Below are 16,596 nucleotides of genomic sequence, written 5' to 3'. Positions count from 1 at the left end.
AGTAGTCACTGGAGGGGTGCATCCAAACCTGGGCCTCCAGCTGGGATTTGGCTGTGGCAGAGCAGGGAGTGGCAGTCCTGGTGGGTGGCCACAGAAGGCTGTGGAGGTGGGGATGAGCTGTGTGTGTGATGGTAAACAGCCCAGCACGGACCTCCTCCCCAGTGGCCGCTGCCTTCTTGCTGACCACGTGGGGAGTCCAAAGGTCTCCTCCTCCCCAAAAGAACAAAAAGCCTGGATGAGCATAGGCTCAGAGGACAGGGGACAGTCAGGAGTGGGGGAGCCCATTGGCACTGGAAAAAAAAAACAATACAAAAGACTGTACCTGACTCATTCTTCACCCACCTGTTAGTGTTAGGTTCTCACACTCAAATGCTTCAGGGACCAGGTGAGTGATGCTAGAGGGAAGCAGGTGCAGAATAAGAAAATCAAAGTACAAAGGTGAGGGTACGCAACCAGGGACATTCTGCTTAAGGAGTGGATGGAACAGAGAGGGAAATGTCCCCATTTTAAATAATAATATTTTTTATAACCACCATGTGGGTCTGGTCCACGAGATATCAATTTTAATCTTCCAGGTTCAGCTCAAGTTGTATAAGTGGGGAACAGGGGCTCCTTCTTGACCTGACCCCTCATGAGCTTCAGGAAGGGTCAGTTTCCCACTGGTGCCACATGGAGGATCATACCAATAGTGTCTACTCTACAGGAGTGCTGGTGGCGATTACATGAATCATTCTGTATGTCAAGTGCTTCGAACTTCACCTGGCATCTGACAAGTGCTCAGTGATTGTTATCATAACCCGAGGGCTTCCTGGAAATGCCAAGCTCTGTGGTTGGTCAGATGGTGAGGGCAGATGGCTAGATCTTGTTCTTCACCTGATCTTCCTCACCTGGGGGCCAGACTCTTTCCCCTTCAATGGGACAGTGAGAAACACTTAGCACAGGGACCTTGGCACGGAAGGGTCTCAGACTGCGAGAGGCTCAAAGCTTCACCAAGGGAAGATGGTTGCACAACTTTGTACTAAAACCCACTGAATTGTACACTTTAAATGGGTGAGTTGTAGAGAACAAATGTATGGACACCAAGGGAGGAAAGGGGGTGGTGGTGGTGGGATGAATTGGGAGACTGGGATTGACATGTATACACTAATATGTATAAAATAGATAACTAATAAGAACCTGCTGTATAGCACAGGGAACTCCACTTTGCTGTACAGTAGAAACTAACACAACATTGTAAAACAACTTTATTCCAATTAAAAAAATAGTAATAAATGGGTGAGTTGTATGGTAGGTAAATTGTAGCTCAATGAAGTGGTTAAAAAGAAAAAGAAACTCTACAAAGGGAGTCAAGAAGTGACCCTTCAGCTAATACAGGGACCCTGGCCCAAACACTGACCTGTCATTCATTCATTCAACAAATATTTTCTATATAATATCTGCTTTGTAATAAGCGAGTGCAGAGAACACAAACTTTAGCCCAGCCGTAAGCGGTAGGAGCTAGGGAGGGCTCTTCGAGAAGATGTCTGAGCTGAGACCTAAACAATATGGGGAAATGAGCTAGACGAAGCCGTGGAGGAGGGTGTTCCAGGCGGAGGGAACAGCATCAGCAAAGGCCTACGGGTAAGGAAGACAAATATCCTTCAAATGCCCCCTCCCTTTTTTTTTGTATGTCAGCCCTTGTGTTGGACAATGCTGCTGACATTTTTAGTGCCCAAGAAATCCCTGGTCCCTGCGTTAATGGAGCTCCAGTGAGGGACAAAGACGCATTGCCAGGGCTTCCCTGGTGGCGCAGTGGTTGAGAGTCCGCCTGCCGATGCAGGGGACATGGGTTCGTGCCCCGGTCCGGGAAGATCCCACATGCCGCGGAGCGGCTAGGCCCGTGAGCCATGGCCGCTGAGCCTGTGCGTCCGGAGCCTGTGCTCCGCAACGGGAGAGGCCACAGCAGTGAGAGGCCCGCGTACCACAAAAAAAAAAAAAAAAAAAAAGATGCATTGCCAGACATGACCATTTGTGCTGGGATGGGAGAGGCACAGGAGAGGGGTCGGGGCTGGGACAGGGAAGATCAGAGGCTGTGGGTTTCCAGAGGAGGCACCTGAGCCAGTCTGAGAGAACATCAGGGAAGGCTTCCTGGAGGAAGAGATAGAGTTCTGAACAGTCTCTGTTCAAAGATCCCTTTGAGAATCTGTTGAAAGCTCTGGACATTCACAGAAGAAAAGCACACGAACATTGCAGGCAATTCCCAAATACTCCCATTCCCTCAAGCGCCCGTGCCTGGGCTGCCGGTAGTTATCCCATTACCCTCCACAACCATCTTGCTGTATAAATGTCCCAGGAATGGGGACTGGGATAGCCAACAGTGCTGGAAAACTTTGAATTGGAATTTCAGTATCCTGGGTGTGGGGTGGGGTTTTGAGAGCCCCAAACTTCCCTCTCATCCCGCGCCGGGACTGGAGGGTGTGCCAAAGAGCTAGGTTTTTCCTGCCTACATCCTCCTCACTAACCTCTAGCCCCGGCGCTGTGGGGTCCTTGGCACGTGCCGGGACCAGCGCGTTCTCCTCTGGAATGTCCAGAGGGAAATAGTCCATACTGTCACCATGCTCGCCAGACAAGCGCCGCAGCGCCCCCTGACGGTCACGGAGTAAGCGCGTCCCAAGCCGCACGCGCCCCCTAGTGGCTGATGCTTATACAGTCATCAGCGAGCACCGACCTCCGGTTCCAGCCTTTGGTCTGCTGACTGCAGTCGTCATCCTCGCCGTCAACGTCATTTTCTTCTTCACCACCACCACCACCACCACCACCACCACCATCATCATCATCATCATAGCTAATACATAAATAGTGCATCCTACGTGCCAGGCACTGTGCTGCTTTATACATATCACCTCATTTAATCCTCACATCAGCCCTATGAAATGGGTTCTGTTACATTTGCATTTTCCTCATTTGAAGCACGGAGAGGAAGGAAACTACTCACCCAAGATCACACAACTACTGAGTGTCAGAGCCTGGACTGAACCTAGGCAATTTGTCTCCGGAGTTCATTTTCTGAATAGTTCAAAAATAAGCATGAAGCGAAGTAATATGATGGTTTGGGATTGCTTCAAACAGCTGTGTGTTAGAGTGGAAAGAAACTGGGTCCCTGGATCACCACGTTGCCAGCCTGGATCATTTCACCTGTGGGTATTATGTGAGAATAAACTTTTTTACTTAAGTCATAATATTTTGAAGTGTCTTTGTGGTAGCGATTCAGCTTTTATCCTAAAACAAGGGCACCAGAATCACCTGGATTCAGCTTTTATCCTAAAACAAGGGCACCAGAATCACCTGGAGGGCTTGTTAAAAGGCAGATTGCTGGGCTCCACTCCCAGTAAGTCTGGAGTAGGGACCTAGACTTTGTATTTCAAATAAATTCCCAAGAGCTGCTGCTAATCTGAGGGCCAGGATTTGAGAACCACTGCCCCCAGGAATGAGGAATGCAGGTCCTTACTGGGTGTTGCTTTGTATGCCCAGCATTCATTCACTCTCTTTGGGAGTACTGCCTTCTTCCCTCGGAGTCCACACGGCTGATCCCACCGGAAGACTCCAGGCCTGACCAATGAGTGAATCCCTCCCCTTGGCCTTTGCAGTTGGTTCAGGATTGGGCGTGTCCCTGAAGTCGGACCAATGAGAGTCAGTCCTGGAACCATTGCGGGGTTGTTGGGGAGGGCCCTCGTAGGCTTGCCGTGCTGGAATGGCTTAGGCCTGGAGCACTGGGGGCTCCCCTGAGGTAAGAGCTAGTCTGAAAGTGAAGCCAACACAAGGGAAAACAGGGCTGGGAGATGAACAGAGAGACTGTTCCTGACATATCATCTGTGCCTCTGGGTCCAGTGAATCCCCAAAATGTTTCAGGAAGTTGACATTTTCCTTTACATCCTACATCAAATCTATGAGCAAATTCCGTCAACGCTACCTACAAAAGATGTCCTGTCCTGTATTTTTTAAGCGAAGTATAGTTATGTACAATATTATATGTTACAGAGGTACAGTATAGTGATTCACAATTTTAAGAGGCTCTACTCCGGGTTTCCCTGGTGGCGCAGTGGTTAAGAATCCGCCTGACAATGCTAGGGGACACGGGTTCGAGCCCTGGTCCGGGAGGATCCCACGTGCCACGGAGCGGCTGAGCCCGTGCGCCACAGCTGCTGAGCCTGTGCTCTAGAGCCTGCCAGCCACAACTACTGGGGCCCGCGTGCCTAGAGCCCGTGCTCCGCAATAAGAGGCCACGGCAACGAGAGGCCCACGCACTGCAGCGAAGAGTGGCCCCCGCTCGCCGCAACTAGAGAAAGACTGCGTGCAGCAGCGAAGACCCAACACAGCCAAAAATAAATAAATAAATTTATTTTTAAAAAATAAATAAATAAAAAATAAAAGGCTCTACTCCATTTATAGCTATTATAAAATATAGGCTGTATTCCCTGTGTTGTACAATATATCCTCTTGTCCTGTATCGGGGGAAAAGTTATGCTATACATTAGAACATTATTGGGTCAATGACAAAACTGGAATACAAATAGTAGAGTAAGAAACTTTTGCATGTTGATGTTCAACTTATGAACTTAGTCATTGTACTGTGGTTATGTAAAAGAGTATCTATATTCTTAGAAAATGCACACTGAACTATTTAGGAGCAGAAGGCCATGTGTATGTAACTTAGCTTCAAATTATACAACCCCCACAAACATAACAGAGCAAATGTTTTTTTAAATACTTGTTTATTTATTTATTTGGCTGCGCTGGGTCTTAGTTGTGGCATCTAGTTCCCTGACCAGAGATTGAACCCATGCCCCCTGCACTGGGAGTGTGGAGTCCTAAACACTGGACCACCAGGAAGTCTCCAGAGCAAATGTTAAAGAGGGTAAAAATGTTAACAAGAAATGAACCTGAGTAAAAGTATATGAATGCTCTTTATGCTATTCTTAGTCTTGCAAATTTGTGTAAATTTGAATTTATCTCCAAAAAAAAAAGGTTAAAAAATTTTTTTGAGATCTAAAATTCTGGACAACAATATCAATATAAGTAGAACTGGGGAGATAAAGTGCTCCATGATCCAGGTAGTGTTTGGTCTGAAGATTAAACTTTTAATTAAACTTCAGATCTGAGTTTTTACAGCGTGCATGATAAAATTTCAAGGATTACTCCTGAAAGAATAGAAATGGTGCCTAGATTCCAAATTAGTGGAGGGAAAAGGAAGAGTGAAAAAACACAAGACAAAACAAACAAACAAAAAACGCAGTCACTTCAAAGAAGCCGGGGCTTCCCTGGTGGCGCAGTGGTTGAGAGTCCGCCTGCCGATGCAGGGGACTCGGGTTCGTGCCCCGGTCCGGGAAGATCCCACATGCCGCGGAGCGGCTGGGCCCGTGAGCCATGGCCGCTGAGCCTGCGCGTCCGGAGCCTGTGCTCCGCAACGGGAGAGGACACAACAGTGAGAGACCCGCGTACCGCAAAAAACAAACAAAAAACAAACCTTAATGAGGGTGGGGGGGAAGCATAGAAAAAAATGGGGACAATAAAATCATACAGTATGATGATTGGAGCGAATAAAATATATCACTAATCACACAGAGAAAAATTGTATTCCGAGCCTAAACACTTCCGACGACCCGGGTCTCACCCTCCTCCCCAGGCTTCCTGCTCCCACCGCTGCCCCACCCCCCAGTCCCTTTCTCAAGCAGGGACTCTCAAGAGGGACTCTGAACACCAAGTCAGATCCAGTCCCTCCCCTGCTCCATCTCACTCAGAGTAAAAGCTGGAGCCCCCTCTGCAGCCGATACGACCCTGCACCATCTGCTTCTGGTTTCGTCCCCCGCCCTCTCCTCCCCGCTTAGTCCTCTCCAGGCACATGGATCTCCTTATTGTTTCTCTGAAACACCAGACATGTTCTCACCTCAGGACCTTTGCACTGGGTGTTCCCTCTGCCTGGGGGACTCTTTCCACTTGGCTCACTCCTTCGCCGCCAGTGGAGAACGGATAAATAAACTGGGTACAGCCACACAGCGGGATCCGCAATGAGAACAACCTATGACTACACGCGATTACAAGAATGAGTCTCACGCTGCCGTTGAGTGGAAAAAACCAGATACTCGAGATGATACATATTCTGCTTCTATTTACGTTAAATTCAGGACAGGAAAAGACAGTCTGTGCCGTCAGAAGTCAGAATGAGGATGACCCTGATGGGACGGCAGATGCGCTGAAAGGAGCCAAACTGTTTCTTGGTCTGGGCGCTGGTGACCGAGGCGCATTCAACCGGCGGAAATTCACCCTGCTGAACACTTACGGTCTGTACTGTTCTGCATGCGCATCGACTTCAATAAACAGCTTCAAGAAACAAAACAAACGAAAACAAAATGGAATGAACCTCCGTGTTCCCACCACCCAACTTAAGAAACAAGACATTTCCGGCCCTCAGGCCCCTCTCTCCCAACACAATGTGCTTTTATACCCGCACGCCCTGCCCCGCCGCCTCAGTTCCCTTCTCCAGCTTACTAAGCGCATCTTCCCACTCAGAACTCAGGCAGCGAGCGGGCCGGGGCCAGGGCACAGGGCCGGGGCGGGGATGTATGCGGAGGGGGTCTTGTAAAGGGAGAAGGAGGGATGGGATTTCTGAATCCCATCCAGGCAGCGGGAAGTAATGCTCCTGTGATACCCTTGCCATGACGGGCGGGGGCGGGGGGCTTGCTTTGCAGCGTGGCCCCCAAGTGCTCAGGGCCCAATGTCTGGACGGTGGGACTCAGCGCTGAGACTCCCTGTAAAGTAGCCACTGGAAATGCAACCTGCTTGCATGCACGCTCTCTCTTGGTTTCTCTCTGTGTCTCTTCCTCCCTCCCAATCTCTCCCTCTCCTCAAGAAGAAAAAAACTCAATTATTTACATGAAGTTTTATTACATCAGACTGTAACCAAAGGATCCAAGTTCCAACTTTGAATCTTTCAATAAACTTTGAATAAATAGCAGTGCTACTTTTTCCTTTTTGTACTGTAGTATTTATTTTTAAATTCTTTTTTATTGGCATGATTTTATATATATATGAGGTTCGAGAACAGTTCAGCCTTTGCATCTCTTTTCTGGCCATTAATATTATTTATTTCCTTTCCTGATTATTATGGGAAATAATCTTTTTTAAAAAAATAAATTATTTATTTTTGGCTGTGTTGGGTCTTCGTTGCTGTGCACAGGCTTTCTTTAGTTGTGGTGAGTGGGGGCTACTCTTCGTTGCGGTGCCTGGGCTTCTCATTGTCGTGGCTTCTCATTGTGGAGCACGGGCTCTAGGCGCGCAGGCTTCAGTAGTCGCGGCACGAGGGCTCAGTAGTCGTGGTTTGCGGGCTCTAGAGTGCAGGCTCAGTAGTTGTAGCGCACGGGCTTAGTTGCTCCGGGGCATGTGGGATCTTCCCAGGCCAGGGCTCGAACCCATGTCCCTTGCATTGGCAGGCAGATTCTTAACCACTGTGCCACCAGAGAAGCCCGGAAATAAACTTGTATAGGGAATGGAGGCACTTGGCAGGTCTCTGTGATATCCAGGGACACACCAGAGGGTGTGGTGACATTTAGGAAGCTGGGGGTTGGGGGGAAGGTGCTGAGGGGGCCCAGGTGACCCAAAGGAAGGCTGGAGGCCGGGCAAGCACCCAGATGGGACAGGCCCTGTGGACTCTGGGCTGGAGGAGCGGGTGAATTCCAGTCCCACGGAAAGTAGAAACCACGGAATGTAGAGTCATGTTGGCTGTGAGGGTGAGGGAGGAGAGGATGTAAGGAGGGCATGGCTGCTCTGTGCAGGCCTGGTGCCCAGACAAGGAGATGGCTCAGCCTGCGGGGCTGTGAATAAAGAAGGAAGGGCAGGTCAGACTAAGCACTGCTATCACTGAGAGCTTCCTGGGCACCCTTCCTTACTCACTGGGTCCTCATAGCACCCACCTTACAGATGAGGAAACTGCCTCTCCAAGAGAGGAAGACCCCCAAGCCAGAGAGCAGGGCTGGAGCAGAAGACCCCCAAAGCATAACCCTTGCTTTGAAATCTTAGATAACTTCAGGGCTTCAAGCACCTCCGATTACTGCTTTTTTCCTCCCAGTAGAAACAAAGAAAAAATACAGAAAAACAAACACACTTGATTACAAAGCCTGAGGGAATTTTTGGAGTGACAGAACGGCCATGAACCCTGCTTGTGGTGGTGGTTATACAATTCTCTGCATTTATTAAAATTCATAAAACGGTGTACACACACACACACACACACCCCCGTGGATGACTTTTATTGTTTGTAAATAAGAATATTAAAAAAAAAACCAGTGAATGTACTTTGTATCTCAATTCAAAGACAACCACTGTAAAGAGATGTTTTTGAGACAGTTGGGGGAAACCTGAATAATGACTGGCTGTGAGATGACATGTAAAATTTTGTTAATTTTGTTAGATGCGATAAGGCTTTGGAGTTATATAAGGAGATGCAGCCCCTCCCCCCTTTACTTTGATGTTCACTGTGGTATTTAAGAATGGACACGATGTCCATCACTTGTGTTTTTTTTTAAGTATTTCCAAATAGAGGGGAAAGGTGATGAAATGGCAACATGTTGACAGTTCTTGAAGCTGAGTGATGGGCCCATGTGAGTTTATTGTCTCTCTGCTTCTGGTAGCTGTCTGGAAATGTTCATGACCTAAGTTAAAATTTTCGAAAATAAAATTAAAAAGAAGAGTTCGTTGTTGGTTAAGCACAATTTGGAAAATACAGAAAACTAGAAAGACAAAGACCTCTTCCCTAATCCCACATTACTACTGTAGTTAACATTTTGATGTATTTCCTTTCAGCCTTTTCTATTTTATTCAGGCTTGAAAAGTGGTGTGTGTGTGTGTGTGTGTGTGTTTTACATAACTGTGTGAGCAAATTGTTTATACAGTCCTGCTTTTTCCCTTCTTAAAACATAAGCTGTTCCCTTGTTAAAACATCTTTGCATAAACACAATCTCTAATGTTTGCATGGTGTTTACTCAACAGGGCAGTGTTGCCAGACATTGAAGCTGTTTCCAATTTCCTCCTATTATAAATAATGCCTCGATGCACATCTTTGTGCGTCCCAGTGGTGGGATTGCTGGGCCAAAGGGTGCGGATCCCCTGGCAACTCACAGTCAAAATCTCCACAGTGTTTCTGCCTGACCCGAAGCTGAAATGACCTCATACGGTTAAAGTGAGATTTCACTGCTATTTGTTACTTCCTAAAGTTTGATTCATGACTAGAGTTCATAAGAGGGTTTTTTTTCTTCCCCCAGTTGTAGGAAACAGAAATCCATTCACTCTAGCACATGTCAAAAGGGGGTTGCGTCAGTTGGCAAGTAAAGCTAATATTCAGCTTTTTTAACCTAAAACAATAAAACAGCCAGGAATTTTACCAGCAAAATGGGTTTATTTGGGAATAGCAGAGAATTACAATTTGGGACATGGACTCTATGGTAAAGCACAAGCAAGTGGGGAGAACAAAGGAGAGGCACATTCTTTTATAGAGGAGAAGGGAGAGTTGGGAGGGTCTGTTATAAACCGAGTCCGGTGGAAGAAACTGGGAGCTTTAAGTTTAATCGCTTTTCTTTGGCTGAGCTGTAACAGTCTCCTTTTAGTGGCTGGACCGTTGCTGGGCAAGAAGAAATTTTTCCTTCCTCCTGATGGGTAGCAAAGCAGTAACCTTCTTCCTGTTGAAAGTAGAAAGGTACATCTCTTCCTGTCCAGTCTATAATTGTCCTGGAGAGGCAGGGCATGACAGCTCTCCCTTCTGGCCGCCCAACTTCATTTTTTTTTTTTTTTTTTTTTTTTTTTTTTTTTGGTACGGGCCTCTCACTATTGTGGCCTCTCCCGTTGCAGAGCACAGGCTCCGGACGCGCAGGCCCAGCGGCCATGGCTCACGGGCCCAGCCGCTCCGCGGCACGTGGGATCTTCCCGGACCGGGGCAAGAACCCGTGTGCCCTGCATCAGCAGACGGACTCTCAACCACTGCGCCACCAGGAAAGCCCCCAACTTCATTTTAAATAAGGCTTCTGTTTATTCATTTTCACAGCTTGGACAAGCTATCTTGCTACGTTGATTGTTGAGAAACTAAATTATTTCTGTATCGGTTGGTAAATCATGCTGCCTCAAGATCTGTACATTTTCCACGCTGTGACCACTCTAACTTCCCCTTCACCCCGCTTCCCAGACCTCCCAATGCAGGGGGGAAAAAAGCCTTAATGTCAGGCACAGCAACGAAGCCTTCTGATCGCTCAGTGCCCAAATCACTGGTTGTTAAATATTCTGATTAATCTTGGACACAAGCAACAGAAAAGCTGACTCAGATGGCTTAAACTGTAAAGGAAATTTGTAACTGGAAATTCCACACTTGGCTGGCTTCAGCTAAAGCTGACACATCTGTTCAGCAGTGTCACCAAGGACCCCATTTCTTTTCATCCCTCTGCCCCACCTTTTCCAGTGGCAGTTCCCAAGATAGCTGCCAGCAGCCTCTGGGCCAGAGGGACCCTCATTCATATCCCCCAGGTAAAGGGGTGCATCTTCGTCTCAGATTTCCCCAACAAAGTAATAAGGCTGACTCTGACTGTCCAGCTGAGGTCACACGGCAGTGCCAGAGACAATCACTGTGGCCTGGGGTGGACCCAAATGCCCAGACTGGCTGAGCCAAGTCACATGTTCCTCAACGGTAATGCCCTTTGCTTGAAGCCACAGCCGAGGTGCAATCCAATTCCCGATGTCCTCCCTGCCTTGCTTCCCGTAAAACGGAGATAGTAATGACAGTCACTTCCTAGGGCTGCTGTGAGGATTAAGTGAGTTCATTAATGCCAAGCACTTAGAATGGTGCCCATACACAGAAAGCACTTAAATATCAGCGGCTGTTACTGTCAGCTCTCCAGGCTGCAATTCTCTGCAAGCTCCTTATTTTCTGTACTCCACCCTCTTTCTAGTTACCATCGCTAGATAACAAATCTTTCCAAAACACGGTGGCTTAAAGCGACAACAGTAAGCCTTTTATCTCTCACCCTGTCTGTGGTCAGATTTTTGGGAAGTTCTGCCTTGGGATCCCATATGGATGTAATGAGTTGGTGGCTGAAGTTGGGACAGGGGGGTGTCCCAGTTGAGGTACCAGCTGGGGGTGTGTGGGCAGCTCTCTCTCTCTCCTTGTACTCACAGGGCTTCTCCATGTGGTCTCTCCACGTGGGCTGGTTTGGGCTTCCTCTAATCATGGTGGCCTCAGGGCAGTCAAAGTTCTTGCATGGCAGCTCTGGTCTTCAGTGTCTCTGTTTCACGAAAGAGGCAGAAACAGCCTCACCTCTTCCGATCTAGCCTTGGGGCTCATGCAGCATCACTTCTGCAACATGCTGCTGGTTATAAGCAACTCACAAGCCTGCTCAGATCCAAAAAGAGGGCAGGCAAATCCCACTTCTCATGAGAAAATGACAGTGAACTCGGCGAAATACGTCCTGGTAATATTATGAAAATAATTTTAACTTTGTGCACAAAAGGTCTTGGGGACTCCCAGCGTACCCTGGACCAAACTTTGAGACCTGTTCTAAAGGCATGTATAAGCCTGGGATGGCTAGACATTCAAAACGTGCTGCAGTGTACAGGACAATGCAGCCTCAAATGTCCGAAGTGCCCCTTTGGATGGATTGGTATCTCTTTGATCCAGTTATCTAGGACCTGGAGCGGGGGCTCTTGCGTATAAACAGGGTTGGGGGGGTGTGTGGTGGGGGAGGCATCTCAACTACAATGTTCAACTTGGTACTAAATGCTGGAAACTGGGAGTTCCCTGGTGGCCTACCGGTTAGAATTCTGGGCTTTCACCGTGGGGCCTGGGTTCAATCCCTGGTCTGGAAACTGAGATCCCGCAAGCCACGGGGTGTGGCCAAATAAATAAATAAATAAATACTGCAAAATTCAGACATACAAAGAGACTCTGGAGCTACTGCCTGGGTTCTAATTCCCACTCCATCACTTCCTTGATGTGCAACTCTGGGCAAGTTCCTTAACCACTCTGTGGCTCAATCAGGAAAATGGAGACAATAACAGTATCCACCTCCCAGGGTTATTATGAGTTACCTTGGCTCATAGTAAGTGTTACAAGAGTGTTTTCTCTGAGTATTACTGTTACTCCAGTGACCATTCACATCCAAGAGGCCATCGATGGTAATATGCGTTGTTACTTCAAATCACCAGGAGAGAAAAAAAACCTGCCAGTTAAACTATGACCCACGAGCGTTGTAAGCTGCATTCTGATTTCAGAGGTGTTAACAAGTAGGGGAGGAAGGGGTCAATAAAATATGGTTTTATTGTGTGCACATGTGCACGGAAGAATTTAGCAGTAAGGACGTCCACCATAGCACTGTTTATAGCAGCAAATCATGCTCAAACTCCCACAACCACGAATCAATCACACTAGTTATGGGGCAGCCACAAAATGTGAATGAAGGCTTTTTCAAAGATTGTTCCAAAACCCTGCAGCTCCTCAAAAGTGAATCTCCCTCTTTCATTCTTTCTTTTTTTTTTTTTTTTTTTGCGGTACGCGGGCCTCTCACTGTTGTGGCATCTCCCGTTGCGGAGCACAGGCTCTGGATGCGCAGGCTCAGCAGCCATGGCTCACGGGCCCAGCTGCTCCGCGGCACGCGGGATCCTCCCGGACCGGGGCACGAACCCGCATCCCCCGCATCGGCAGGTGGACTCCCAACCACTGCACCACCAGGGAAACCCTCTTTCATTCTTTCTCATCTCCTCTCTCTATTCCATCCTCTATCTCTGTCTGTCTCTCCTCTATGGCTGCATAAAGTAAATAAAAAATAAAGCTCTTCTACAAAGAAAAATCTCTGGAGGGAATCCCCCGGCGGTCCCGTGGTTAGGACTCCGAGCTTTCACTGCCGAGGGCCCAGGTTAGATCCCTGGCTGGGGAACTAAGATCCCACAAGCTGCGTGGCACACCCCACCCCCGCCAAAAAAGAAAATTTCTGGAAAAAAATGCCCCGACCCAATCTAGTGCCTTCTGACACAACTGCCTGGAGAATGAAACGTGGGCTCCAGGCTGACCGGCTCCCAAGCCCAGCCTGGCCCATCTCCCACAGGCCTCTGCCATCCATCGCACAGCTGGAGCCAACCTGAACAGGTGTAGCCAGAGAGGGGCCTTGTCTTCAACGAACACATCCCTGGTGTCTCTGGGGTCTGGACAGGGCCCAGCCCTCTCCTCAGAGCCCCAGCCCCACTTTCCAACACCTTCGGGATAAACTATTTTTTGGAGGTCAGGCAGGTCTCACTGTTTAGCCTGATCCTTATATTCAATTCTCTCTGTTAAAATACCTGGTGTGGTTTCTCTTTTCTCTTTTTTTTAAAATGTATTTTTTAATTAATTAATTATTTATTTATTTGGTTGTGCCGGGTCTTGGTTGCAGCAGGTGGGCTCCTTAGTTTTGGCATGCAAACTCTTAGTTGGGGCATGCATGTGGGATCTAGTTCCCTGGCCAGGGATCGAACCCGGGACCCCTGCATTGGGAGTGTGGAGTCTTACCCACTGGGCCACTGGGGAAGTCCCTTCTCTTTTCTTGATAAGCCTCTCACTGACACCGAGTATGTCTTTCCCAAACTGTCAACATTCCCCTTCATACTTGTCCTCCTCCACCACCAGAGTCTTCCCCATCTGAGACCAGAGCTGCAATTTCCACTGAGGAACTCAAGCCAGGAGCTTGGGCAACATGGAGGGCACCTTCCCCTCCTCACTCCACAGAGCTAACCCATCAACGAGTTGTGCTTACCTCCAAAACAGATGCTCCCCCCGCCTCCCACTTTTCATTTTGAAAATTTCTAAATGTGCACTAGAGGGACTTCCCTGGTGGTCCAGTGGTTAAGACTCCAAGCTCCCAATGCAGGGGGCCCAGGTTCGATCCCTAGTCAGGGAACTAGAGCCCGCATGCCACAACTAAGATCCTGCATGCAGCAACTAAGACCCAGCACAGCCAAATTAAAAAAAAAAAAAAATGTGCACAAGAATTGCAAGAAAAGAAAGTCAGAGAAAGACAAATATCACAGGATATCACTTGTATGTGGAATCTAAAAAAGTGATACAAATGAACTTATTTACAAAACAGAAATAGACTCACAGATACAGAAAACAAACTTATGGTTACCAGAGGGGAAAGGAGGGGGAGGGACACATTAGGAGTTTGGGATTAACAGATACACACTACTATACATAAAATAGATAAAAAAAAAAACAAGGACCTGCTGTATGGCACAGGGAACTATATCCAATACAATAAAAAAAATCCAAAAGAGAATATATTTATAAAACCGAATCACTTTGCTGTATACCTGAAACTAATGCAACATTGTAAATCAACTGTACAATAAAACGTTGTTTGTTTTTAAAAAAAAAAGGATTGCAAGAAAAGTATAAGGGATATCCACATATTCTTGATACAGATTCACCAGTTTTAACAATTAGCTCTTGCTCTCTCTTTCTAGATAGATAGATAAATAGATATAGATATAGATATTGATAGAAAGTGAGAGTGAGATGACTAATTGTTAACTACTGGTGACTATATATCGATAGCTATGTATATAGATATCTATAGGTAGAGAGTTGTAAATAGAAAAAGGTCTATTTGAGAATTGCTTGCAGTCATTTTGTGACATTTCACCCTTAATATTTCAGCAGACCTCTCTCAAGAGCAAGGATATTCTCCTTCGCAAGCACAATACCATAATCACACCAGGAAACTTTAAGATTAATATAATACTGTAGTCCATATGCAAATTAGCCCAACTGACCCACTAAGGTCCTCGGCTTGATATCTTGATTTTATCTCCTAATCACTCTCTCCCCTTCCCATTGCTCCTGCCCTAGACTAGGTCATCATCACTCCCCCACCCTGACTCTCACCCTTGCTGGCCACCACATAATCCATTCTCCTCGTGGCAGTCAGAGTGAACCTTTACACAACGTAAATCAGATCATGTCACCCCACTGCTGAAAATTTCCAGTGGTTTCCCGTCCTTCTTAGACCAGAAGGCAAACTCTTGCCATGGCTTCCAACCATTAAATCACATATCTACTTGCTTATTTCTTTTTTTTAATCCTCTCATTAGAATATCAACTCCAACAAAGAGAGATTTTTTTCTTTGTCCCCCCCACTGCTATATCCCTAGAGCCTAGAACAGTAGCTGGCACAGGTGTTCAATATGTATTTTTGAATGAAGGAACAAGCGAGCAAATATATCTTCCCATTAGCCATCACCCCAACCAGACTCTGAGGTCCCTGAGGGCAGGGCCTGTGTGTGTCATTGCGTATCCTCTCAGCACTTAGTATCTGATAGAAGCAAGTATTCCGAAAACGCTTGTAAAATGAAGAGAAGAATACATAATGAAGGGAAGTAATCAGTGATCGCCTGGGGCTGGGAATGGGAATGGGAATTGACTACAAGTGGGCACAAGAGGTCTTTTTAGGGTGACGTTAATGTTCTAAAATTGGATTGTAAAAAATAAATTAAAAAATTGGATTGTGATGATGGCCGTACAACTCTGCAGAAACACTCAGCATCATTACATCACTTAAGACAGGTGAATTTTATGATATGTAGAATACACCTCAACAAAACTGTTAAACAAAACTAAGCAAAATAGCTGTGAGGGACTAAATGAATGCTCCCTAGGAGGTGCCCTGCAGGTCGTCTGAACCTTACTCTGTGCTGCTCTGGGCGATGCTGGGAACACAGGGGTGACTAAGACAGCTCTTGTCCCTGGCTTCACAGGCCCAATGACAGCCCGGAGGGTCAGGGCCAGAATGGATGGAGGTGACACAGGCACAGGGGTCAGGGCCAGGATAGGGGAAGCACAGGGGGGACGTCGGAGATCCAGATGGGAGGAATCAGGGAGCACTTCCTAGCGGAGTGAACGCCTGAGCCAGACCCTGAAAGATGACGTTGTCCATGACTGTGACACTAGTTTTTTTTTTTTAAACACTTTTTCTACCTTAGCATAGGTCTGGCGGATCTCTGCTGCAGCCCACGAATCCGGCCATTCCGCGGGTTCTAGAGGACAGGGCCACACGGGGGTGCTGTTCTACTGCGCTCGGGGAGACTCTACCGTGATCCCCTCGGTCTTGCAGGAGCCCGAGGTCCGAGCGGCGCCTTGAGGGCGGGGGGTTGTTTGCAGGGGGAACGTTTCCGAAGAGACAGAGGCAACACGGGCGGCGAGTGGCCCTTCGTAGGGTGGCGGAAGCACCCCCGGGGAGCAGCAGATTGTCAGTAGGGCGGTGTCTGTTCTCGGTCCCCGGGAGGCCGCAGCGCGGAGCTTTCCAAAGAGCTCCGGAAAGGGCGGGGCGCTAGGCGCAGTCTGGCGTGGAAGGTTCCAAAATAGTCCTCGCCTCCCGGGGTGGTGCCTGGCGAGGAGGCGCCTGGGGGGCGGAGCTTCCCAAAGCGAACCAGGAAGGGGGCGCTGCAGCCGCCTGAGCTGGACGTCGCCCTAAGCAAGCCCTCTGGGCGGGGGGGGGGGGGGGGGGGGCGGGGGCAGTGCATCACGTGGCGTTAGTTGGGACGAGGCCACTGGGTTGG

At 47.9% G+C, this 16,596-nt stretch overlaps 1 long non-coding RNA gene across 1 annotated transcript; it reads right to left on the bottom strand.

Annotated features, from left to right (window-relative positions):
• Nucleotides 1-2,865: 2,865 nt before the first annotated feature.
• LOC116744346 lies at nucleotides 2,866-6,197 on the bottom strand. The gene is made up of 3 exons (XR_004347018.1): nucleotides 5,924-6,197; nucleotides 3,488-3,778; nucleotides 2,866-3,174 (listed from the first exon to the last, which is right to left on the bottom strand). It is a non-coding gene; the product is annotated as an uncharacterized LOC116744346 (long non-coding RNA).
• Between the last annotated feature and the right edge of the window lie 10,399 nt (nucleotides 6,198-16,596).

The sequence above is a fragment of the Phocoena sinus genome, chromosome 19 (genome assembly GCF_008692025.1).
Source record: "Phocoena sinus isolate mPhoSin1 chromosome 19, mPhoSin1.pri, whole genome shotgun sequence".
In the NCBI taxonomy this organism is placed as follows: Eukaryota; Metazoa; Chordata; class Mammalia; order Artiodactyla; family Phocoenidae; genus Phocoena; species Phocoena sinus.
The sequence above is the reverse complement of the archived record's forward strand: the minus strand, read 5'-3'. Positions and strand labels throughout refer to the sequence as shown.